Source organism: Podarcis melisellensis (genome assembly GCF_964234715.1).
Source record: "Podarcis melisellensis genome assembly, chromosome: 5".
NCBI classification, from domain to species: Eukaryota; Metazoa; Chordata; class Lepidosauria; order Squamata; family Lacertidae; genus Podarcis; species Podarcis melisellensis.
Genome location: NC_138537.1, coordinates 9214742 through 9237670, shown reverse-complemented (window position 1 = coordinate 9237670; position 22929 = coordinate 9214742). Strand labels below are relative to the sequence as shown.

Sequence of the window (22929 nt, the reverse complement as noted above, 5' to 3'; positions counted from 1 at the left end):
AATATATAAAAGGATGTCACATAGAGGAAGGAGAAAGGTTGTTTTCTGCTGCTCCAGAGAAGCGGACACGGAGCAATGGATCCAAACTACAAGAAAGAAGATTCCACCTAAACATTGGGAAGAACTTCCTGACAGTAAGAGCTGTTCGACAGTGGAATTTGCTGCCAAGGAGTGTGGTGGAGTCTCCTTCTTTGGAGGTCTTTAAGCAGAGGCTTGACAACCATATGTCAGGGGTGCTCTGATGGTGTTTCCTGCTTGGCAGGGGGTTGGACTCGATGGCCCTTGTGGTCTCTTCCAACTCTATGATTCTAGGATTCAGGTGAGTTTTTTCTTCATGCTCAGCCTGCTTATTCAGGTCCTGTTGATGGGCCATTTCAAAGGCACTGTTGCTCTCCCTTATTACATCTTCAGAGAGGACTTGTAAAGGAAGCCATGTGACCACTGCGACTCCAACCAAGTGCACTTCCGCAAACATCATCTTGCTCTGCCATCCCTCACTTACAGCAATGGTGTGTGGCTGTTTTTCTCTGAGCGATTGGGCAGGGGGGGGGGGACATTTGACCCAAACAACACACACCAAAAAAGCTCATAGTCGTCAGAAGTCTGTTTTGGCTCTCCTTCTTCTCCAAGCTCTTTATGAAACCTCCTCATTCATCCAACAACCATGACTGTCCAACCACCCCAGCACTGCTGTTTTGGCAACATGCGCTTGCTAGGGAAGCTCAAAGGAACTGCGGCATTTCTTAATTAGAGCTAATCTGACTGTTTATAGGCACACGAGATATGCGTGAGCCGGCAGGTGTACCACAATAATAATGATATGGTTTTTCAGCTTCAGAACGTTGCACAAGTCCCTAATTAGGCCTGCCAAAGCCAGTATAGCTGGATCTTGCTTTGCATATGGTGAAACTTAACGTTTGACAGAGAAAGGCAAGGAGGCTTGTTTTATGGGAAGTTAACTGTCCGTGCATTACACATTTAAAACACTTGCAAAAGAATCCTGTAGTTTCTTAAGGGTGCTGGGAACTGTAGTTCTGAGAAGGATACACTATAATTCCCATGATTATTTTGGGGGGGGGAATTGCTTTAAACGTGTTTTAAATGAATGGCGTGCACACAACCAAAGCTTTTGCTACACCACAGGCTCAAGCAGCCTGATGTCCTCCAGCTGTTTTGGGCTAGTGTGTTGGTTGGGGCTGCTTTTCTTTCTGAAAACCAGGAAGATCTCAGAATATATATATATTCTTAAGGTAGTGAGAAATCCATTTAATTTATTTTTTTTGCTATTAGGGTGCACTTTTGTTCCTGCTAACAGAAAGCACTGGAATAAAATAATAGAATTGTAGAGTTTGGAGGGAACCCAAGTGTCATTAATAATAATTATTATTATTATTATTATTTATACCCCGCCCATCTGGCTGGGTTTCCCCAGTCACTCTGGGCGGCTTCCAACAGAATATTAAAATACAATAACCTATTAAACATTAAAAGCTTCCCTAAACAGGGCTGCCTTCAGATGTCTTCTAAATGTCTGGTACAGTGGTACCTCGGGTTAAGTACTTAATTCATTCCGGAGGTCCGTTCTTAACCTGAAGCACCACTTTAGCTAATGGGGCCTCCTGCTGCCGCTGCACCACTGGAGCCCAATTTCTGTTCTTATCCTGAAGCAAAGTTCTTAACCTGAAGCACTATTTCTGGGTTAGCGGAGTGTGTAACCTGAAGCGTATGTAACCCGAGGTACCACTGTAGTTGTTTTTCTCCAACCCCTGTCAAGCAGAGAAGGAACCACACAACTTGAAGCTTTTAAGCTTTCCACCTTCTTGAAAACCACCCTGTCATGTGACATTTGGGGAAAAGTTGCTATTGGGGCCAATGGGATTTTTTTCTTTTCTTTTAATGCTAATTGTCATGCCGGAAAAGGAAACCTTAAACCTCACATCTCTACTCTGAATTGGCAAGAACAATTTCTCCCCAATCCCGCCAGCATGGTTGATATTAAAAAAAAAAATGGATTGCTAAATCACACCATTAACGTAACAGGTAGGTTAGACCCTGACTTTATTTGTACTGCGACACAAATCAAGGTAGAAGACAAACGTCACCACCAGCCAATCTGGTTACCAATCTTGCGGAACCTGATCTTCCAAAGCAAAAGTGCAACCTTTCGCAGAATTTTTTTAACGGTGTGGTGCTATAGAAATGCTGTATTGTAAACAGCTCCCATTCCATGCTCCGCTTCTGACTCACAGGAACTCCCCACAGCAACATGAAAGCATGCAGAATCACAGGGAAGTATTTCAAAGGGCGCTTCCCTCCATCTGCCCATCGGGGAGAAGGGGTCTCGTGGTATAAGGAGGCCTGTGTATTAATGCAGAAAGGATGTCCAGGACCGAGGGACACCTGAGATGCATCTAGCCAAGCAGAACACATCTGCCATCACGTCATCCCATTTGCTAGGCACGCGGCTGGGGGTGTGTGTGGAACTTTTCCTCTGTCCTGAATGCGATGAGCAAATGAGTGTAACCCAACGCTCCTTGTAAAGGAGATCCTGTTCACCCGCTGATTACCACTGTCAACACTGCTTGCGGGGACAAAAGGTGACTGCAAAAGTTGTTTATGACTTGGAGCATTTCCCCCTCTTGCTCCCACCTCTCCGAAAATCTCCAGGTGGCTCACAAATCAGCAAAGGTTGGAAAAAATATTGCAAGACTATATTCATAAAGATCAAGCGGGTTTTCTACCTGGCAGACAGATGAAAGATAATATAAGAAATATAATAGACATTGTGGAATATCTGACTGCCAGGAACGATAAACAAGCTATGCTAATATTTGTGGGCGCTGAAAAGGCCTTTGATAATATAACTTGGGAATTTATGTTGAAGAATTTAGAGATGGACTTAGGTCAAGGGATTTTCAATGGTATCAAAGCGATATATACAGAACAAACAGAAAAGTTGATAGTAAATAATGTACTAACAGAAAAGATTAAAATAGCCAAAGGCACAAGACAGGGTTGTCCTCTGTCACCGTTACTTTTCATCATGGTACTGGAGGTTCTTCTAAGATCAGTAAGGAAAAATGAAAAAATTAAGGGAGTTACAGTTGGTCGAAATGAATACAAAGTTAAAGCATTTGCTGATGATTTGGTTTTAACAGTGGAGGAACCGTTAAAAAGTACCAAAGAAGTACTAGAGGAAATAGAACAACTTGGTAAAATGGCAGGTTTTATTTTGAATAGAAAGAAAACGAAAATGATTGTTAAAAATATGGATCAAGATATGATAGAAATAATGCAACAACAGACTGAGATTGAAGTGGTGAAAAAAAGTTAAATACTTGGGAATTTGGGTGACCCCCCCAAAATATTGATTTATTTCAAAATAATTATATACCAATGTGGAATGGAATTAAAAGTTATCTAGAGGTGTGGGGAAGGATGAAATTATCATTCTGGGGAAGAATGTCAACGATAAAGATGAGTGTTTTGCCGGAAATGTTATTTTTATTCCAGACAATTCTGGTTATAAAAGGGGCAACTATATTTAAGGATTGGCAAAAAATTATTTCAAGATATATCTGGCAGGGCAAGAAGCCTAGAATAAAATTTAAATTGTTGACAGATGCGAAAGAAAGAGGAGGCTTCACCCTGCCGGACTTGAAATTATATTACGAAGCATCTTGCCTCTGTTGGTTAAAGGAATGGGTGAAATTAGAAAATACAGAATTGTTGGACTTGGAAGGATTTGATAATAGATTTGGATGGCACGCTTATTTGTGGTATGATAAGAAAAAAGTTCATAAAGGTTTTGCAAGCCACATTTTTCGAAGATCTCTGATAGAAGTATGGGATAGGTATAAAAACCTATTAGAAGCAAAAATACCCCATTGGTTATCACCTCTAGAAGTTATGAGTGTGAAAAAAATTAACATGAAAGGGGGGTGGATAACTTACGGGGATTTGATTATTAAAGAAGAGGGAAAATGGAAGTTAAAACCATATGAGGAAGTCAAGGAATATGTTAATGATTGGTTGCATTACTATCAATTAATGAAATGTTTAAAAAAGAGTTAAAAGAGAGAGGCTTTTCAGAAAAAGAGTCAAAGTTTCAAAAACAAATAGTGAGTAATGAAATTAAAAACCTGTCAAAAATGTATAAATTGTTGCTAGAATGGCATACTAAAGATGAAGAGGTAAAATCAGTAAGGATTCAATGGGATTTTGGGTATAATATACAATTTGATGGGTGGAATAAATTATGGAATGAAAGGATAAAATTTACAGCCTGTACTGCACTGAAAGAAAATGTGATGAAGATGGACCACACATTCGCTCCATAAGACGCACAGACATTTTCCCTTAGATTTTAAGAGGGGGAAAGTGCACCTTATGGAGCGAAAAATTCTGTAATTGAAAGAAGCAAACAAACAATGGGAAGACCACCCACAGACTCAACTATTTACTTTTTTATTTATTGAGTTTATATACTCATCAGAAGCAGCAGCCAATTGCGTGAAGCAGGGTGGGAAAGAGCTGATATGGTGATGCTGGGCGACATCTTTACACACACACACACACCCCATACACATTATTGGGAAGATGTGGGTTTGTGGTGTCTACACATCTGCCCATAATAAGCTGCATGATCTTAGGTGGCCTTTATACAATGGCATCAAGACCAGGAGAGAACAAGCCCTCCAACATGTCTCCGGTGAAAATAGGGAGGTGCTATTCCATAACAATGGGACACGGGTGGTGCTGTGGGTTAAACCACTGAGCCTAGTACTTGCCAATCAGAAGGTCGGCGGTTCGAATCCCCGCGACGGGGTGAGCTTCCGTTGCTTGGTCCCTGCTCCTGCCAACCTAGCAGTTTGAAAGCATACCTTTGGCCAGGGCACAGCCTGACTCCCTCCCTCGGCAATCTTCACGGAGCTCTGGCCCAATGGTGGCTAGTGGCTTGAATTTAATTAATTTTATAATGAATGATTTTAGAATGTTGTTTGTGCTGTACTTTTGTACTGTTTTATTGTTGTTAGCCCCCCTGAGCCCGGCTTCGGCTGGGGAGGGCGGGATATAAATAAATTTATTATTATTATTATTATTATTATTATTATTATTATTATTATTACCAGTGCAAGTACATAAATAGGTACCGCTGCGGCGGGAAGGTAAACGGCGTTTCCGTGCACTGCTCTGGTTCACCAGAAGTGGCTTAGTCATGCTGGCCACATGACCCAGAAGCTATCTGTAGACAAACACCGACTCCCTCGGCCAATAAAGCAAGATGAGCGCCGCAACCCCAGAGTCGGTCACGACTGGACCTAAACGGTCAGGGGTCCCTTTACCTTTATTCCATAATAATATTATTATTCATTTTGGTATTTGTACCCAACCCATATGACTGGCTTGCCCCAGCTACTCTGGGCAGCTTCCAGCACATATAAAAACATGATAAAACATTAAACATTTAAAAACTTCCCTATACAGGGCTGCCTTCAGGTGTCCTCTAAAGGTTGCATAGTATTTATCTTATTGGCTCAGGAGTCGCATAACTCCAACATTTCTTAGATGAAAATAGGGACGTCCTAAGGGAAAGCGGAACATTCTGGGATCAAACTGGGAAGGCTTCCGTAAATCCGGGACTGTCCCTGGAAAAATTGGGACATTTGGAGGGTCTGAGAGGTACACAATCATGCTTTCAAAGGAGGTTATTTTACTGCACTGGGGCCACTCGGGGGGGGGGGGGAGGGAGAGATCTGCTCCTTGCTGCAGATGACCTCACTGCCTGTATTGAGGGAACTATGATCTCAGCAAATTGCCAAAGCAAATTTGCCTTTTGGTTGTTGTTGGGTTTTTTCGGAGGAGGGCGGTTCTGCTGTCCAAGAAACACAAACGCACTTTGGCATCCCAGGCATAGAAATAAATTCTGCAAGTGACACAGACTATGGAAATTGCAGCTCATTCATGCAGGCGTAACATGAGCACAGAATTGCATCTGATTCATTATGCAGGAGCAACACCACTCATAGCCCAAAGCTCCCTGGACCTCCTGCGCAAACGTGGAGCTCTTTGCTCACAACAGCTGCCCTGTTCTGTTCCACGCTAGGGAACCGTATGGGCTCAGAATGCCGGAATTGCACCGCATGAGCAGAATACGCCCCAACTCAGAGGAAAGAGGGGGGTTGGTCAAGCTCAGCAAGCTCACCGCTCCATTCATGAACAGGAGGAAAGGAGGAGAGGAGGGTTTTTCTTATAAATCACATTTCATAGAATCATAGAATCTTAAGAGTTGAAAGGGACCCTCGGGGTCATCTAATCCAACCCCCAACAATGCAGGAATCTCAGCTAAAGCATCAGTGACAGATTAACAGTTAATATTTTCCATTTATCTCCATTTAGTCTCAGTGATGGACTGAATGGTGGTGATGATCAAGGATTTATTTATTTATTTGTTTGTTTATTTACCACTCTGTACCTGGGGGTCTCAGGGCGGTATGGACAGTTAGCAAGTAAGGTGGAGTTCCTGTTCCTTTATGAAGCCCCAACGTGAACTGCACGATGATGATGGTGATATATTTATTTATACCCTGCCTTTGCCCCTGATGGAACTCAAGGTGACTTACAGACCAAACAAAAACCAAGAATCACTAAAAACATAGAAAAGGCTATCGTTAAAAAACAATTAAACATTAATAGTATTGCAACATACAGTCGTACCTTGAGAGTCAAACAGAATCTGTTCCGGAAGTCCGTTTGACTTCCAAAACGTTCGGAAACCAAAGCCTGGCTTCCGATTGGCTGCAGGAGTATCCTGCAGCCAATCAGAAGCCATGCTGGATGTTTGGCTTCTGAAAATCGTTCAAAAACCAGAACACTCACTTCCAGGTTTTGATCATTCAGGAGCCAAGGCGTTCGGGAGCCAAGGTACAACTGTATATAAAATCTGTTTAAAACATACAAATAATTACAATAAGAACAGCATGGCGCCTGTTCTTTCGTTAAAAGCAGTTGATCCCCCAAAGCCTGTTGGAACAAGAAGGTCTTCACTGGTGAAAGAAGTACAAGGAAGAAACCAGTCTAACTTCTCCAGGCAGGGAGTTCCGTGTCCCCACCTGAAGGGTAGGAGGGTTCCCACGAGGCAAGACACAATGATAACAGCAAGAACCTTTACTGAACTGCGTAACTGGGAAACGGGCAAAGCAACTGCTTATATACGTTCCTGAAAACTTGGGCCACTCCCACTCCCAAAGTGATTGGCTGTCTAAACTCCCAAGCTGCGAATCACGACTCAGAGTTCAAGGGCCAATGGCAGAGGTCCAAATCCTGAAATGTTCTGTGATTGGGCATCATGTATCGAATCAGAACTTAGGAGCTCAGAATCCTTAGTCCAGACTCAAGCTCAGGCTAACACAGACCACTGGATACATAACACCACCCATGTGAGGGTGGGATGACTGAGAGAAGGGCCTCTCCTGAAGACCTCAAAACCTGGGCGGGTTTGTATGAGGGAATGAAAAGGGAGAAGTTGTGGTGTGGGAGGAGGAAGTATATGAAAATGGATGAGTAAATACACACACAGATAGAGATAGAGATAGAGATAGAGATAGAGATAGAGATAGAGATAGAGATAGAGATAGAGATAGAGATAGAGATGATAGAGATAGAGATGAGAGAGAGAGAGAGAGAGAGAGAGAGAGAGAGAGAGAGAGAGAGAGAGAGAGAGAGAGAGAGAGACACGCAGGGAAAATATGAGGAAATATCCCTTTCTGCCAAATTTGCCAAGCCCTAAACTCCAAGTCCTGTCCATATGAACAGTAGCAGCAAGCACTGCTGACTCATGTTTAAGCAATGGGAAGGCATCGGACTAGTTCCCCATGCAAACATTTCTCAAGCCTTAACACAAGTTTGCTTGGTGATGCTTCAGAGGCAGGAATGAGGGAGAAAAGAATGTAGCAGATCTGCAACGATAAGACTGGAAGAGTGGAAATAAGACTCCCTCTGCAACAAACCCAAGTGTGCACCCGGCCCTATCCATGGTACAGACCATGTTTTACATGCAAAAGGTCACAGGGTCAAACTCTAGCATAGAATCATAGAGTTGGAAGAGACCACAAGGGCCATCGAGTCCAACCACCTGCCAATGAAATCTCTAGCTAGGGCTGGGAAAGACCCCTGATAGAAACCATGTTTCTATCCAGTATAAACCAGTGCTTCTCAAATTGAAGTCAATTTGTGTTTATGTATGTAATGATATGGTTTTGTTCTGTAGATGTGTGCTTTTTCGTTTTTGTTTAGTTTTGTTTTGTTTCCTTTGCTTTTTTTTTTCCTTTTCCTTTTCTGTTTTTTTTTCTATATGTTCCGGGGATTTTTGTCTGTATAGTATTATTTTGGATTCAATATTTGTAATTTTTGTTATGATTCTGCATTGAAAATAAAAAAATTCAAAAAATAAAATAAACCAGTGCTTCTCAAACAATGGGACAAGAACCACTGATGGACCTTCGGACACTTTCAGGTGAGCTTCAGTGCCACAGGCTGCCCAGTGCTTCCTGCCCACTAGCTGTACCACAGCTGGTTGGCTGGATCAATGCCAGCAACTCACTGCATGCTGGGTAAAGGGGGCCAGGTGATGGATATGTTTTCTGGGAGGGAGGGAGGAGGGAAGGTCTCATCCAGGAGGGGGCCCAGTGTGCAGTGCACACCCATGACATCCTGGCCGCATTGCACATGAGTGACATCATGCACGCAACACACATGCAATGCAGACCCTCCAGGTGTCCCTATTTTCCAGGGATGTCCCTGATTTGGAGAAGCTACTCCGCTTTCTGATTTGATCCCGGAATGTCCCACTTTTCCTTAAGATGTCCCTAAATTCATTGGAGAAATGTTGGAGGGTATGGAGTTATCTGACCCCCAAGCCGTCTGAAGGCAATCCTGTACAGTGGTACAGTGTACAGGGTTACAGACGCTTCAGGTTACAGATGCTTCAGGTTACAGACCCTGCTAACACAGAAATATTACCTCGGGTTAAGAACTTTGCTTCAGGATGAGAACAGAAATCGTGCGGCGGCGGCAGCGGGAGGCCCCATTAGCTAAAGTGGTACCTCAGGTTAAGAACAGTTTCAGGTTAAGAACGGACCTCCGGAATGAATTAAGTTCTTAACCCGAGGTGCCACTGCAGAAAACAGAACAACGTCCCCCTAGCCTTTCTATGGCAACCCTATTGGTGGTGCTTTCTTCCTTATAAAAGTAAAAGTAAGAGCCAGTGTGGTGTAGTGGTTAAGAGCGATAGACTCGTAATCTGGGGAACCGGGTTTGCTTCCCCGCTCCTCCACATGCAGCTGCTGGGTGACCTTGGGCTAGTCACACTTCTCTGAAGTCTCTCAGCCCCACTCACCTCACAGAGTGTTTGTTGTGGGGGATGAAGTTAAAGGAGAATGTTAGCTGCTTTGAGACTCCTTCGGGTAGTGATAAAGCGGGATATCAAATCCAAACTCTTCTTCTTCTAAATACATCCTGGAGTGATTAAGGCTGAATGAATTAAAATGTCTCTGACATATCGGACAGTCACCTTCTCTACTGCATTTTCAGGAGCTTTCTTACCATGTGCCTCTTTCCAGAAGCCTGCTAAAGTCATTATGTTGTTGTTTTTAAACTGGTGCAGCGATATAACTGCCAGCACATTTGCTAAAGCTAAGCAGGACCCTGTATGGTTTCAAACTGGATGGGAGATGGCATGTCAAGCTTCCTGAATTGCAGGGGGTTGGATTAGATGACCCTCAAGATCTCTTCCAACTCTATGATTCTGTGTGTGTGTGTGCACAATAGAATATTAAAAACATGATATGGCATCAAACATTGAAACCTTCCCTAAACAGGACTGCCTTCAGATGTCTTCTAAAAGTCAGATAGTTGTTTATCTCCTTGACATCTGAAGGGAGGGCGTTCCACAGGGTGGGTGCCACTACCGAGAAGGCCCTCTGCCTGGTTCCCTGTAACTTCTCTTCTCGCAGGGAGTGAATGGCCAGAAGGACCTAGGAACTGAACGATGGGGGTGGAGACCCTCCTTTTATATATGTAACTGTTTTATATGTTATCCTATTGTAAACCACTTTGCGATGTCTCGTGGGAAGCCATTCAGAAAGGAAATAAACCGTAAGTAAAGATATGGACTATGCAAAATTGGCGAAATTAACAGCTAAAATAAGAGAACCTAATGATGATTGCTTTGTGGAAGAATGGAAGCCTTTTTCAGACTACCTAAACTAATACTATAGGATGATGAACTGGTTGAGCAGGAATTGAACGATAAGCAACAGAAGGAATTAGAGATTATTGTATTGTTGATATGGTATAAGAGATAGAAAATAGGGTGCAACAAAGGGGGAGAAATAAAAAAAACCACCTTGGAAAACGGGGTGGGAAGTTGACAAAGCAAAAGAAAAACCTATTGTGTATAGGAGTGTATATGTGAAACTTTTGAAACTTTCATAAATTTAATTTATGAATAATTTATGAATTTAGAATTTATTAATAAAATTTAACAACATAAATAAAATATAATAAGATATTACTAAAATAAGAAAGGAAATGGTCTGAAGCTTAAAATAAGAAAAAATGTGATCTGAAGCTCAACATCAAAAAAACGAAGATCATGGCCACTGGGCCCATCACCTCCTGGCAAATAGAAGGGGAAGAAATGGAGGCAGTGAGAGATTTTACTTTCTTGGGCTCCGTGATCACTGCAGATGGTGACAGCAGTCACGAAATTAAAAGACGCCTGCTCCTTGGGAGAAAGGCGATGGCAAACCTAGACAGCGTCTTAAAAAGCAGAGACATCACCTTGCCAACCAAGGTCCGTATAGTTAAAACCATGGTTTTCCTGGTAGTGATGTATGGAAGTGAGAGCTGGACCATAAAGAAGGCTGATCGCCGAAGAATTGATGTTTTTGAATTATGGTCCTGGAGGAGACTCTTGAGAGTCCCATGGACTGCAAGAAGATCGAACGCATCCATTCTTAAGGAAATCAGCCCTGAGTGCTCACTGGAAGGACAGACCCTGAAGCTGAGGCTCCCTGGAAAAGACCCTGATGTTGGGAAAGATTGAGGGCACAAGGAGAAGGGGATGACAGAGGACAAGATAGTTGGATAGTGTTCTAAAGCTACAAACATAAGTCTGACCAAACTGCGGGAGGCAGTGGAAGACATGAGTGCCTGGCGTGCTCTGGTCCATGGGGTCACGAAGAGTCGGACACGACTAAACGACTAAACAACAACAAGAAGAAAGGAAATAAATCACAATAACTTCTAGTGTGTCAAAAATATGAGTCCAAATGTTAATATTTCCACGCAACACGCCTATGTTTATAAGCCAACAGGGGGGATGACGTTGTGTCTGCAGCACCTCAAAAAAGGCGCCAGTACTGCTTGTGCATTATCATGCAGTGCGTACACAAGTGCCCTGCAATATTAAATTGTATTGCAGATTTATTCTGGGATCATCTTGGCTACTTCCTAAGCACGTTGGAGCCTGCTGCCAGCTCTCGTTTCATCACTTAAGAACTGTAAATGCTGTTATGTGTCCTCTGCAAATCAAACTACCAGCCTGTTGAGCTGACACTTTATTGTGACTCTAGGGGGGGGGGGGAGAGAGACCTGGTTGATATGGAGTCCCCAGGGAAGCAAGACGCGAATGCCCCAAACACATGAAAAACTCGGGGTTAGTCAACAGCATCTTTAGTTAGTTGCTGTTTTCACAGGCGGAGGCAATGTAAATAGCAACCCTGAAGTCCAAGGGGCAGCACTGGCAAGGAGGACAATCAAAGTTCCAGCCACTCGCTGTGGGAGTGGTCTTTGCGACAGACTAAAGAAAAAAAAATTGCGCTTTGCGTAATGTGCTTCTACACTCAACGATGCGTGCCTGCTTTGCATGAAAGTTGATTTTCTATTTTGAGCCCGATGGAAATGTAGGCAAACTCTGGTGCTTCTTTTAGCAAGTTGCTGCGTGGTGGGGTAAATGATGGCATGGGTAATTGAGAGAACCAGTGGATGTGGTCAGTAGGGGAGGTTTGCCAAGAGAGGCAGTGTGGCGTAGTGGTTAGTGCTGGGCTAGGGGGCAAATCCCCACTGGCCATGAAGCCCCCTGGGAGACCTATCACTATCTCTCTGCTTAACCCACCTCACAGGGTTCTTGGGAGGATAAGAAGGAGAGGGGGAGAAATTTGTACGCCGCCCTAAGCTCCTTGGAGAAAGAAATGGGATATAAATGTAATAATCAATAGAAATAAATAAAATAAGGGTGGGATAAAGCACCTGCCAGCAGACGGCTTAAACGAACAGAACCGTACACGAATCTTTTGTTGCATTGCCTTGTTTTCCAGCAGGGGAAACGTATGCAGTATTTGAGTTATAATCATAGCAAAGTTTCAATTAAGAGACACAAGTGTTTGACTTTCAGAAAGCAGTATTTGGAAAACAGAGCTCTGTGGTATTTAACACTAAGCCCTTAAACAAATCTGCCATCGGTCCCTTGCTGCTGCTCTTCCCAGAACACCTTTCCAGAACATCTGCTTTCAAGTTTTATTTCTAACCCTCCCCCCCATATATATATATTCAAAGCCTTCCATACAATCCTTTGGTTTCAGTCACCTACCATAACTAAACCTAAGTACACATAGTTGAAAAAAATGTCTCTGGCACTCCCATTCTGCCAGTACAAGGTATGTGGATTTGTGGAATGGAACTTTCACCCCTCTTCAACCCTGCAGGCCCCCACCTACCCTCAAAATCAGCTCTGGAAGTGGGGGGATCCTCTGGATAAGTTGGAGAGGAACGAGGGGAGAAGAAAACAGAACTTTCCGCATAACTCTGCTTTGAATACAACCCTCGTCTTTCCTCTGCCTTCATCTCCCTCGGCTACCTTGCACTGTATTGGATTTTAGATTGTAAACGCTTTGGGGCAGGGATTTGCCCCCATGTCTTTGGATAAGACGGACATAGATGGTGCTATATATTCCATTGTTCATAATCCTCACTGAAAGCAGCAACAACGGCAACGAGGATTAAGAGCCAGGACTTTCCCTTCGTTGTTTGGTTACTCTGCTACTCTTACGAACAACACACCCCACAACTAACATTCTCTCTCTGTGTTTCATCAAGTTCCGTAGGCTCCACCTTCAAACCATCTGTTTCTGTGCTGGCTCCAAACCCTTGGGGGAAATTTGAACAACCTGCTCTTGGCTGAGCATCTTCTTTAAGCTCTGCCTCTGTATCCTCCTTGTGGAGCTGTCTTGGCTCCATCTCCAAAAAGTTTTGTAACTCTTTTAAAAAGTTCGCTCTTTAACCCTGGCACAAACACTAAAACCAGCTTCCACTTCTTCTTTAAAAAAAATTAATAAACAGCTCCAAAGCTTTCCTTGAGGTATAGCTCATGTTATATTTTTGGAGCTTGTGTAACAGTATCCGAATATCCAAAAGCAACTGTGCAAAGGTTAAGATTACTGTGAGAGGGCAGGTTTTTTTGCTCCTGGTGCCTGTCGTTTGGAAGTCTTACAGTCTTCACTTATTTCCGACTTTCACTGTTTTTTGGGTGGGATTAAATTCCACATTGGCAAATTCAGGTTGCACAATTAAAGTGCAACAAACACACAAATCACACTCTTTCTTTTCCCCCCCGGTACAGAAAGTGTTGAGAAAATGCACTGGAAAATATAGGATCTGAAGGCAGCCCTCTTTAGGGAAGCTTTTAATATTTGATGAATTATTGTATTTTAATATTTTGCTGGAAGCTGCCTAGAGTGGCTGGGGAGGCACAGCCAGATTGGGTGAGTGTGTGATAAATTTATTATTATTATTATTATTATTATTATTATTATTATTATTATTATTATTATTATAAATTATTATAGGATAACAGCTGGTTGGCTTGGCCTTATAAGAATGGATGCTCAGTCAACAGCTGACCTCATATAACTTCCCTTCACAAAAATCAGGACAAATGCTCAGTCTAAAGATTGAGGAAAGGCGAGACTGAGAGGTTAATATACTTAATTCCTGTTGTTTGAAAAAACAAACCTGTTGATCAATATATGACTGGCGTTGGGGGTATTTATATGTTCACATAATAACATCGGTAGTGTTCGACTTCACCTGAGTTATGTGACCATGTGCCTGGGATCCAGATTATCTGAAACAATCAGACATCCAGCCCAGTCCTATGGATATTTACCCCAAAGAAAGCCCCACTATATCCAGTGTAGCTTAACTCTCAGCTAAGTGTGCCCCATGTGTAGAAGGATTTGCTCTCAAGTTCAGTAAGCATGCTATTGATACCATACACAATTGGCTAAATCAGAGGATCAATGACTCTGGGTCCTTCTGTTTTCTTTGCAGACAAACATTCCAAGGGTATCTGGCAAAGGGTCAAAGGCCTCTTGCTGCAGCCCCCACAAACAAACAGATTCCTCCAATAGCCTCACAAAAAAACTATCTTTGCAAAGCTGCATTCCACAGATACAACAAAGGATCCACCCTGCTGTATCAAAGCAGGGTTCAAGAAAATGCCCGAGAAAACAAACATGCATCTACTTATTGTGAGTACTACTGACTACATCAGATTCTCAAATTTTTCCATTGCAAAGCTCCCTTGATTAAAGAAGAAACAATTTGAGGCTTTGTGTATGTGGGACACTTCACATGATGATGTTTTAGGTAAAGGTAAAGGGACCCCTGACCGTTAGGTCCAGTCGTGACCGACTCTGGGGTTGCGGCGCTCATCTCGCTTTATTGGCCAAGGGAGCCGGCATGCAGCTTCCGGGTCATGTGGCCAGCATGACTAAGCCGCTTCTGGCGAACCAGAGCAGGACACGGAAACGCCGTTTACCTTCTTGCCGGAGCGGTACCTATTTATCTACTTGCACTTTGATGTGCTTTCGAACTGCTAGATTGGCAGGAGCAGAGACCGAGCAACGGGAGCTCAAGGCCGACTTTCTGATCGGCACGTCCTAGGCTCTGTGGTTTAACCCACAGCTCCACCCATGTTCCTTAATGTTTTAGGTATACACCTAAAAATGAAAGCAGCATGTGTTTGTAAATAAGTATCCGATATGGGCACATGCATCCACCCGAAAGCCAATCCCAGTGCATACTAGCCTGTAAGTGCAGCAGGGTGGTACAGGAACTGATTCACCTTTTTATCGGGAGTGGCACCTGTTAGGATTCTTTGCAGTCATGGGATTGTTGTCTATCACATGACGGTGTATGTTTTCATTCCACAGTGTGGGAAGTGACAGAGACAGGATATTTTTGTTACTGTGTTCCGTGAAGTGGGACTATCGTCCTTTGTTCTTTCTCTTTGCTGTCTGATGAGAAGGAGGAAGGAGCTATGTCAGAACGCTCTGAGTGTATTATATGTAAATAAAGTAGATTAGCCAAAATGCTGTGCTACTGAGTTCTGTTACGCAAACCGCTAACACTCTGCAGGATCTGTAAGTGTGCTGATGGCTGTGATGTTCGGGCTGGAGAAAGCTTTTGAAGCTCCAGAACGACTGATCAGGAGGGAGAGAACATGCCAGTCGGGCATGTGTCTCTACCAGGGTCCTACACGCAAGTAGGACGATCCTAACAGCGTCCACCCTGTGGAACGCCCTCCCATCAGAAGAAATAAACAACTATCTGACCTTTAGAAGACATCTGAAGGCAGCCCTGTTTAGGGAAGTTTTTAATGAGTGATGTTTTAATGTATTTTTAATATTTTGTTGGAAGCCGTCTAGAGCGGCTGGGGAAACACAGCCAGATGGGCGGGGTAGAAATAATAAATTATTATTATTATTGAACTGGAGAGTTGGGAGGCTTTTCTAGCGTAAATGATTTGAATGTTGGCAATTACACAGGCAGAAGATTCTGTGGAAATTGACAAAGAATCTGAGGCTGAGCGCTTTAACATAAGAGGCTAAGCAGGGGCAAGGATGCACAAGGCATTTCTAGTCTGTAAATACTTTTGGGTACGATTCAGTCATACACCCGAAATTCCAGGTTACACAGTTAAAGCTGAATTGGTGATGCTTTGCAGTAACACCCACCCCCAAGCATACTTTCAGTGTTTACGAAAATGAAGAGGAAATGCAAAAATGTGGGATAATGCTTGATGAAGTGCTGTCTAAGCTGCCTGCAAGCAAATCAGAATGAATACTCAATTAATAAATCATCGAATCATAGAGTTGAAAGGTATCCACAAAGGTCATCTAGTCCAAAGCTCTGCCATGCAGGAACTGCAACTAAAGGATCCAGGACAGATGACCATCCGACCTCTGCTTAAAAACCTCCAAGGAAGGAGAGTCCATCACCTTCCGAGGGAGATAATGTTTCGGTTACAAGTCAAGGTTCATGGGCAGTGAAGCCCCTCCTGTGGGAACTGGGTGCCTGCAGATGGGATTTTTTAAACGAGTGGTAGAAGGAAGCAGGATCTGGCAAGGCGTGCAAGTCTTTTCTGGGGGAGGCAGCTGAAAGTTCAACAAGAGAGTGTTGAGGAATGGAGATGAGGGCAGAACCAGTGGGCTGGGCCAATGATCATCTGCAGATGGCAGCCTAGTGTGAAACAAGAACAGTGTGTGTACCTTTGTACCCAAGACATTTTGGCACCTGAAGTGAACCACATTTTGGCATTTTGACCATTAATATTATTGCACAGTATTATATTCTAACCGGGTTATTGAATTACTTAATTTGATGTAAGTTGCTTATTTTAAAGTCACGTTTTTCATTAGGACATTCACATTTGATTGGATTGCGACAGGATGCATGATCTCTGTTGCATATTTTGTTCTTTCTGAGCAGCGTGTAAATTGCCGTGTGCATAGCAATATTCAAAGGCAGCATACAAATCAAAACTGAATTGAAAATAAAGCGCAGATTCTTCAAGTTAACAGCTGACAGACTGGGAAAGTGTGGTTTGCAACTGCAGCCTCTTCCAACCATAAGCTTCTGAGCTGTAAATGATGATGTCACAAGATATCTTGATTTCAGGAAGTGGTCCCACCCTAAATTTAGTAATTTCCACTCTTGACGTCTGGGTTGACAGTAACATTATGATCAATGACTCAGAAAAAGAACACGGCACAGCAGCATTCTCCATACTGTATCCTGTTTCTCTTTGTATGTATTGTTTTATTTCAGGCAAGGGGTACCTATATCATTTCCCTTTCCCAAAATCAAGTGTGAGAGAGTACAGTCAGTGAAACCTCTGAGGCTTTTCTAGTGTTCGAATGTTGGCAATTACACAGGCAATTTCCACACAGTTTCTGTGGAAATTGACTAAGAATCTGAGGCTGACTGCTGTAACGCAGGGCCAAGGAAGCACAAGTCATTTCTAGTCAGTAAGTACTTTGGGGTATGATTCAATCATACACCCCAAAATCCAGAGTTAAAGCTGAATTGGTGCTGCTTTGCAATAACACCCACCCCCAAGCATACTTTTAGAGATTACAAAAATGAGGAAGAAATGCAAAAATGTGGGATAATGCTTGATGAAGTGCTGTCTAACCTCCCTGCAAGCAAATCAGAACGAATTCTCAGTTAATAGATCATGGAATCATAGAGTTGGAAGGGACTCCTGAGGGTCATTCAGTCCAACCCCCTGCCATGCAGGAACTGCAACTAAAGCATCCATGGCAGGTTGCCATCCAACCTCTGTTTTAAAACCTCCAGTGAAGGTTTGTGCAAACAAATCAGGATGAATGCTTAACAAAACAGGCAGTGTGGAAGTGATCGCAGGCTGGGCAGATACAAGAGAGGACAAGGCTGCTGCTCTTTTAAGAGTTGCGTAGCAAAGATCATTCCAGCTGGTGTAATCTGTGAATCTGCTAAAATCCCCTCTTTTAAAAGTGCAGGATTCCTCTCCGTTTCCCATTTGGCTAACCTATCTGGAAGTTGTTGGTTGAAATCTCACTTCAGCTGTAGAGCTGCATTGCTGACTCAATGGCCTTAGTTCATCTGTAATATGGGACTAATAAAACTGACGTATCTTGCAGGGTTCTTTATAAGGATCAAGCATTCAGAATCGCAGAAAAAGTGTAAACTCTTAAGATGAGGCTATGGGAATTGTGGGGTGGGTGCTCCCCACCCCCTTGCTATCCTTTTGCAACCAAATTGAGCACCTGCAATCTCAGGGTTGCATAAAGGCCATTGGCTCTTATTCAGATTTTCAGGAACATCAAAATGACGCTGATGGTAAGTTTCAATAACAAGGCTACCAGCCTTATATTTGCATCTTTAAGATTCAGAGTGTCTGGGTATTCATTCCTCTTGACCACAAAAATAACAAAAATAGTTTTGTGGAGGAGAAACTCAGTATTTAAAGCCCAAACTGAGTTACGTATTGACCTTTAAATCCCCTAAGCAGGGAAATCAGTATGGGTCAGTTTGCAAACGGATTTGGGTTTCAAAACTGAGCAACACCCAAATGCAAATATATTACTTTGCAAATATTTGAGAGGGCTTGGTCAAATTTAGTTGGTAGCGTTTGCAAATGATGAAGTTAGTAGAGTTTGATTATGTCCTTCTACACGTATCACAACGAGGGATGTGCATGCACTGATCTACAGGGGAAAGCCAGTGTAGTGGTTAGAGTGTTGGAGCAGGACCCGGATTACCAGGGTTCAAATCCTCACTCAGTCATGAAGCTCACTGCATGACCCTGGGTGACCTTAACCTTACTACCTGACAAGGAGGATAAAATGGGGAAGGGGAGAAGGACGTACACCAGTTCTGAACTCCTTGGAGAAAATGGTGGGATAGAAATGTAATTGGTTCATTAATCCTGAGGTTTGTCCTATGAGCAACTCAAGCCTCTGCAGGTCTACTCAGATGTAAGTCCAACTGAGCCCAAAGAGTCCCAGCCAGCATTAAAAGCTGCTTCATCTGCAGACTTTTGGAGGGGGGTAATGCTCATCTCCTGCTATGAAGAGCTTCACCTGCGGAAAGGTAAACGGCGTTCCGTGTGCTGCGCTGGCTCGCCAGATGCAGCTTGTCACGCTGGCCACGTGACCCGGAAGTGTCTCTGGACAGCGCTGGCTCCCGGCCTCTAGAGTGAGATGAGCGCACAACCCTAGAGTCTGGCAAGACTGGCCCGTGCGGGCAGGGGTACCATTACCTTTACCTAATGCTCATCTCCTGCTACGAAGAGCTTTACCTGCTCTTTAAAAGAAGCAGACTACAGTAGAACCTTGTGTTATGTACTGTCCTCCTTACGAATGCTGTAGGTAAGAAGCTCCGCTAACTCGGAAGTAGATGCTCCTTGTTGCAAACTTTGCCCCGGGACGCAAGCGGAAGTCGCGCAGCAGCAGTGGGAGGCTGCATTAGCAAAAGCGCGCCTCATGTTAAGAATGGTTTCGGTTTAGGAACGGACCTCCAGAACAGATTAAGTTTGCAACCAGAGGTACCACTGTAGTTAAATTCTTGCAAGAAGCAGTGCCCAAATGCCTCCCTCCTCTAAATGGGAGCACTTTCAAAAGCCTTTCTGCACCATTCAGACACCAGTCCCCCAGTCCCTAGCTTTAGAGGAGCCTTATACCTAGTTAGGGACGTGGGTGGTGCTGTGGATTAAACCACAGAGCCTGGGACTTACCGATCAGAAGGTCGGTGAGCTCCCGTTGCTCGGTCCCTGCTCCTGCCAACCTAGCAGTTCGAAAGCACGTCAAAGTGCAAGTAGATAAATAGGTACCGCTCCGGCAGAAGGTAAACGGCATTTCCGTGCGCTGCTCTGGTTCGCCAGCAGCGGCTTAGTCCTGCTGGCCACATGTATGCTGGCTCCCTCGGCCAATAAAGCGAGATGAGTGCCGCAATCCCAGAGTCGGTCATGACTGGACCTAACGGTCAGGGGCCTTTTACCTTTATACCTAGTTAGTCCAACTAGATCAGTATTGTCAACACTGACTTGCAGCAACCCACCAAGGTTTCAGGCAGGAATGATTTCCAGCTTTACCTGGAGACACCAGGGATCGAACCAGGGACCTTTTGCATGCAGCCCTTCCCTAAATCTCTTCCCCATCCACCGCCCACCCCCAAACCTGAAGGTTTGCTTTATAGACTCATAGAGTTGGCAGGGGTATGATAAGTAATCCACTTTCGTCCCATGCAGTCAGTTGGCAGTGTCACTTAGAGTGATGTGCCCACAGTCAATGAGGCCGTATGCAAAAAAGCGCTGGGTTCCTGGACTTTTAATAGCTGCACAGAAGAGGAAGTCTGAGCAGGTAAAACTGTGAGCAGAGATAACGAAAGAGGTAAGGGAGACTGGACAAAGAGCTGCAGTGTCCTAAATACAGAACCAAGAAAGTCCGCTACAGTAAAGAGTATTGTAAGAAAAACCCTAAGCCTGGAGTACAGTCCACTTCATCAGACGCACAATTATCTTAGTTGATAGCTGGATTTTTATTTTTTTTAATGTGATCAGCAAGGCCAATTAACTGTGTCATCATCAGTTACTGCTGTTTTGAATGGCGACTGTGTGTATCTTGAATATCTGTAGCCCAGAAATGGCAAAGATTGCATCTTTTACATTAGGGGTACTCGACAAATATGGCATTTGCTAATTCCAGAACAAAATGCCCTGACCTGTAGCTCTCAGGCTAGAACCTCAAGATTCACTAGCTGGAGCCAGGTGCAAAATATGGGTTTGAGGGGGGGGGGTGTGAGGAAGAGCACACCAAATTAAAGGACAGGGTCCCTCTCAGCATATTCTCAGCCAAGGAATCAGTATCAGAACTGAGCTTACAATAATGTCACACCAAAATCCACTCCAGATCTCCTCCTCCCTTTTTTCATCTCAGCAGCCTAATTTAGAAAGGGGAGTACTGTAAAGCTTTTCAGTTGTGGCTGTTGGCAAACCATTCTGTCAGTTGTTGTTCAGTTGTTTAGTCGTGTCCGACTTTTTGTGACCCCATGGACCAGACATGCCAGGCACTCCTGTCTTCCACTGCCTCCCACAGTTTGGTCAAACTCATGCTGGTAGCTTCGAGAACACTGTTCAACCATCTCGTCCTCTGTCGTCCCCTTCTCCTTGTGCCCTCCATCTTTCCCAACATCAGGGTCTTTTCCAGGGAGTCTTCTCTTCTCATGAGGTGGCTGAAGTATTGGAGCCTCAGCTTCAGGATCTGTTCTTCCAGTGAGCACTCAGGGCTGATTTCCTTCAGAATGGATAGGTTTGATCTTCTTGCAGTCCATGGGACTCTCAAGAGTCTCCTCCAGCACCATAATTCAAAAGCATCCATTCTTCGGCGATCAGCCTTCTTGATGGTCCAGCTCTCACTTCCATACATCACTACTGGGAAAACCGTAGCTTTAACTATACTGGCAAGGTGATGTCTCTGCTTTTTAAGCTGCTGTCTAGGTTTGTCATTGCTGGCAAATATTCTGCCCGCTTCTGGAACTTTTGGGAACATTTCCTTATGCTTGACTTCAGGAGTTGGTGATAACAATCCCGTTTCATTCATCTCCTATGGTTATTTTTGGGATTATAGATCCTTGTTTGCAGCAGCATACCAAATACAACTGCCTGCAAAATTTCCCACACTCACCTGTGGAAAACAGATTATTATTTGTGCTGGGTTGTGCGTGGTAGGGAAAAGATGCAATTCCATTATGTCCCAGGCCAGCGTTTCTCAATCTGGACCTCAACCCACTTTGAGATGGGCCTTGGCGCCACAAACCCTCCCGCTGTTCTATATAGCCTAACAGCACCAGGTGCCCTACATAGGTAAGTACACAGAGATGGAAAACAGGAGTTGAGTAGAAAGAGAGCCTGTGGCAAGCTAAATTGGAGAGGAAGGAAGGACACACACAGAGAAAAACTAACCAGAAAAGTGGCCTGCTGAGTGCCTGAGTGTGAGGGAAGGAAAAGCCAGGACAAGACTGAGAGAAGCAGAAGAGACAGACAGACTAAGGGACTGGAAAAGGCGAAAGAATGGCAGAATTCAAGTTAACCATCAATAGAAAATGATGTCAGTGATTGTCAGCCTATTAAGGAAGAACCTATGCAAAGGTGGACCTTGTTTGTGTGCTACATACCTGGAGTGGGACAAAGGTACAAACCTACTAGCAAGAGGGTGACAAATGAAACTGTTAATTGGGCTTTGAACGATTTCCTCATTATCAAAATTGTTTTCGTACTTATATATAGCAGACTGATTGCTATATTGGTTGTACACTTGTATGCCAACATAAACCCAAACTAAAGGTGTGTGTGGGTTTATAATTGCCAGTTGGGAAGCCAAACTCCACATCAAATCGGCTATCATTTTTTAACTGCCTGAACCGGAATTTAGGGATGCGCTTGTTACACCTCAGCCTCAAAGCTAAGATCACTCACCTTTTCCCAACAGTACACACCTGCCTGTAGCCCTCTGGATGCTGTTGAAATCCTCCATCTTTCCCAGCCGTGGGTGGATGGGAGTTGTAGTCCAACAACATGTTGAAGGCCACTCAAAAAGGTCTACTCAAACACAGGAAACCACCTGTGCCTAAGCTGCACCACTGGGATGACACTCCATATATTGTCATTTCTTATGAATTACCGTGTTCCAGCTTTGATCCACACTGGCTAAAAGAACGATCAGGCTTTGTTTTAAGGTGGCATCATGTACATAAGCTAAGTCAGAGCACTGGGCTATCCAGTTTTAGCATACATGCTGTCGAAAAGAGCACAGGCCTATTCTAGCTCAGTACTGCCCACACTGGCTGGCAGCAGGTCTCAAGAGGGATTTAGAGAGTAGTCTCAACCAGCCCTACCCGGAGATGCCAGGGATTGAATTTGGGGACTTTTTGCATGCGGAGCATCTGAGGTGAGCTACATGCCAGAAATAAATGTCCCCAGAATATTCCCCAGAAATAAACGTCTCCGGAACAATCAGCTGCCTGCATTCAGTTTACTGCCATTTA

General features: G+C 43.9%; 1 protein-coding gene across 12 annotated transcripts in view; it reads right to left on the bottom strand.

The window, feature by feature from the left end:
• Positions 1-22929, bottom strand: part of MCF2L2 (MCF.2 cell line derived transforming sequence-like 2) — a 215018-nt gene that overhangs the window by 78705 nt on the left and 113384 nt on the right. The gene's annotated exons all lie outside the window — the stretch shown is intronic.